Raw genomic sequence first — 4,323 nt, forward strand, 5'->3', positions numbered from 1 at the left:
CAGGTGGTCCTGTGGCTAAGACTCTGCACTCCCAATGCAGGGGGCTGGAGTTCAATCCCTGGTCAAGGACTATCCCACATGCTGCAACTAAGAGTTCATATGCTGCAACTAAAGATCAGAGTGCCACAACCAAGACCCTGCACAGGCAAAAAAAAAAAAAGAATGAAATGACAAAGGTTCAAGCCCTGTTTTCTGAAAATTAGAGCTACTTGTTCTCCCTGTGTCATTCGCAAACTCTTTTCTTTCTTAAGTGTACAAGAAACACTGTACTAAGCTTTGACAGGAGGCTTTTGATGCCCAGGGGAGCCTCATGCACAGCACAGATCTTTGTAAAACAGAGAGAAACTCTCTGACATCCTACATATTCCAAGAGGAGCCCTAGTCCCTGTCATGGAAAATCTGTAAGAACACCTGTACAATCTTTATTAGTGCCAACGTGTTCAGAAAGAATCAGAACAGAGCTGAATGAACATAAGTCATTTTACGTATGCCATTCCATTTTTTCCCCTCATCACTCATATGGCACTTAAAGACTGTTTCAGTGGATATTTAAATTCTCATTTTGTTAATTGAGGTCTATACTAATTGCCCAAGACTCATTTCCCAGTAGCACCATGTTGCTACACATTCCATTATTGCAAAGTTTAACTGAACTATTAAAAGAACACTCTAAGTTTGTTTCTGAAAAACAAATCAATAATTGGGGAAGAGGGAGAGAATTCCCTGTGATGATAGCACACGCTGCTATACATTTCATTTGTTACACTCCAAATCCCATGCTTACAGTCTCTATATCACCAACTCCTGAAAATAGGCATCTTTCAAGAGATACAGCTCCAGATCCTGGACCATCTGAGAGGAGCCATTGTATGTCCCCGTAATAATTCTCTAATGCTAGATCTAAGGGCTTCTCAGGTGACTCAGTGGTAAAGAATCCACCTGTCAATGCAGGAGGCTCAGGTCCGATCCCTGGGTCAGGAAGATCCCCTGGAGAAGAAAATGGCAATCCATCCACTCCAGTATTCTTGCCTGGAAAATTGCATGAGCAGAGGATCCTGGTGGGTTATAGTACATGGGGTCACAAGGAGTCGGACACGACTGAGTACTCATGCTGCCTTAGCTGGAGTTAAGGCAGAAACAAGTGGTGTCTCTGAAAAGGACAATTTCAACCCCTTGGAAGCAGTTCTTGCTGGAAGCAGCCCTTGTAGAAAGTAGAATTGCACATGAAGAGATGGCTTTTTTTTTTTTTCCTCATCCAGTGAGGTCCCTAACACTCAAGATTTTTCTTTCCCTAACATAGGAGTGAGTGAACACTCAGCTGCTGAATAAAGGGACACAAGACTCCATACAGAGCTGGAAAGAAATGAAGTGGGGTAGTGAACTCAAATCATGTGATGCCATGGCCCCATCCACCTGTTGACACAACAAATGAGATTGTAGGTCCTAAAGAGACAAACTGTGAGACAAACTAAGACAAACTAAGACAAACTGTGAGGCTGGAGAAGACTCCTGAGAGTCCCTGGGACTGCAGGGAGATCCAACCAGTCAATCCTAAAGGAAATCAGCCCTGAATATTCACAGGAAGGACTGATGCTGAAGCTGAAGCCCCAATGCTTTGGCCACCTGATGAGAAGAGCTGACTCATTGGAAAAGACCCTGATGCCAGGAAAGATTGAAGGCAGGAGAAGGGGATGACAGAGGATGAGATGGTTGGATGGAATCACTGACTCAATTGACATGAGTTTGAGCAATCTCCGGGAGATGGTGAAGGACTGGGAAGCCTAGCATGCTGCAGTCCATGGGGTCACAAAGAGTCGGACACAACTGAGCGACTGAACAACAACAAAAAGAAAGAAAAAGACAAGAGTAGAGCCATTTTGGAAAAGGACCAGGGAAGGGCCTTGGGCAAAACAGGTCATGTAAGCTAAAGAACAAAGGCCCTGGGTGTCTGAGTCCCAGAAACAAAAACTCGGCTGGCAGGAAGAAAAAAATAATTTATCTCTGTTAGACTAAGGAGTATACCTTGCTGCCAGAAGACAAGAAGCTCAACTATAAATTTTAACCGTATCAGTTTCTGGGTTATCTTGCAGAAAATTCTCATGCATTTCTTTCCCCTCACAGAAGCACTCCCTATGGAGTCACCTATTGCTGATCAAAGAGCTTGACAATTTCTGGAAATTATCAGTGATCATGAGAGAAGCCCTCCCTTTTGTCATAAAAGCAACTTGTCCCTTCTACTCGGAGAGCTGGCTCTTTTCCTTCTCCCTTGTGCACAAGCTGTCTCTTCTAATAAAAAGTTTTGCTTGCCTAAGGGTCATGTAGAAGTGATATTCATTTCCATGGTATTACTGCCCAAGAAGAATCTGGAAAGGGCCTGGTATTGCCAACAGGCATAGGGAAAGCTCAGAAAATACTGGATGATAGGGAGGAGAAAGCTACAATTTCACTTACATATCTCCTCATCAGAACTTCATCTTGACTTCTGGGATTCCCATGCTATAGATCCAAGAATATCTCTCATCAGAGGGGGGCAACCCAAAGCAGCTGAGGACAATCAATGAAGGCACTTGAGAATGTGACCATATTTGGAAATAGGTTTTTTGCAGACATTCAAGTTAAGGTGGGTCATCAAAGTGGGCTCTAATCCAATATGACTGTGTCCTCAAAAAAAAAAAAAACACACACACACATAATTGAACAGAGATAGGCACAGAAAAAGGAAGAACATCATGTAAACATGAAGGCAGAGGTTAGGGTGATGGATCTACCAGTTAAGGAATGCCAAAGACTGTTAGCAAACCAACAGAAGCAAGAAGACAGGCATAAGATGGCTTTGTCCTCACAGCCCCCAGAAGGAACCTTGCCAACACCTTGATCTTGGGCTTAAAGCTTCCAGAATTGTGAGAAAATAAATATTTGTTGTTTAAGCCACACAGTTTGATACTTTGTTACAGCAGGTATAAGAAAGGAATACAATGATCACAACTAGGATTGCCCATGCTCCCTTGGTCAGCCCATACACTAACACTGGAACGATACAGACAAGATAAGCATGGCCCCTGCGCAAGGATGACACACAAATTTAGGGACTGTTCTATATTTTGGAGAAAGAACTGGAAGATTAGGTTTGATATACATACACTACCATGTGTAAAATAGATAGTAGGAACCGTGGAATAGCACAGGGAGCTCAGCTCAGTGCTCTGTGATGACCTAGAGGGGTGGGGGAGGGGAGGGGAGGGAGGCTCAAGAGGGAGGGATATATGTTTACTTACAGCTGATTCACAGTCGTACTGCAGAAACTAACACAGCACTGTAAAGCATTATCCTACAATTAAAAATAACAGAGACTAGGATTGGCCTAGATATCAGCAAAATTGTCAAGTAACTCTATTTATCCTGGCCTTTCTTTATCAGCCCTATTTCCCGTTTGAGGTACCAATGTTTCAGAGCTAACCCCTCTGCTGTCAGTTTGACAGCACCCTTCTGCTGTTTGAAAATTCATTTGCGAACTCTTTCTGGTTATAACACGTGTTAGAAGATATTCAGGGAATGCAGTCTTTATCGGAGAAGGCAATGGCACCCCACTCCAGTACTCTTGCCTGGAAAATCCCATGGACGGAGGAGCCTGGTAGGCTACAGTCCATGGGGTCACTGAGAGTCGGACACGACTGAGCGACTTCACTTTCACTTTTCCTTTTCATGCACTGGAGAAGGAAATGGCAACCCACTCCAGTATTCTTGCCTGGAGAATCCCAGGGATGGCGGAGCTTGGTGGGCTGCTGTCTATGGGGTCGCACAGAGTCGGACACGACTGAAGCGACTTAGCAGCAGCAGCAGCAGCAGCAGTCTTTATACTGTGAGTTCATTAAGTTAACAAATGGGTTGCATGCATCTACTATTTAAAAGTCATTCTTCCAGGTGCTGGGCATGTATCACTGAATAGGAAAAAAAAAAAATCCCTGTGTTCACAAGAGTTTATATTCTAGTGGATTTATAATCTGGACTTGAACTCAATTCCCAAATCCTTATTTTACACCAAAAAGTGAAACGTGTTTATTCTCAAAAAGAATAAATTCTAATTAAATCCATCTTTCTCAAAGTACCTTACAGGAAACCTCCATCAGAATCTCTTAACATGTTTGTCCAAATAAAGATTATTGGGCTTCACAGTAGGCCCACTCAGTTAAACTCTAGAGGGTGGGGTGTAGTAATTTTAACATTCTTAGCATGGATGTCCCCTAATCTTAGTCCTTTTTCTAGACTAAGAAGAAGGAGGTAGAGGTCTGAGATCTTAAAGGGAAGGAAGCTAATTCACAGGGA

At 43.2% G+C, this 4,323-nt stretch overlaps 1 non-coding gene across 1 annotated transcript; it reads left to right on the forward strand.

Moving 5' to 3' along the window:
* Positions 1-2,997: 2,997 nt before the first annotated feature.
* LOC145537259 (U6 spliceosomal RNA) lies at positions 2,998-3,104 on the forward strand. The gene has a single exon (XR_014076289.1). It is a non-coding gene; the product is annotated as a U6 spliceosomal RNA (small nuclear RNA).
* Positions 3,105-4,323: the final 1,219 nt, after the last annotated feature.

Source organism: Giraffa tippelskirchi, chromosome X, assembly GCF_054371585.1.
Source record: "Giraffa tippelskirchi isolate mGirTip1 chromosome X, T2T-mGirTip1v1.2.pri, whole genome shotgun sequence".
In the NCBI taxonomy this organism is placed as follows: Eukaryota; Metazoa; Chordata; class Mammalia; order Artiodactyla; family Giraffidae; genus Giraffa; species Giraffa tippelskirchi.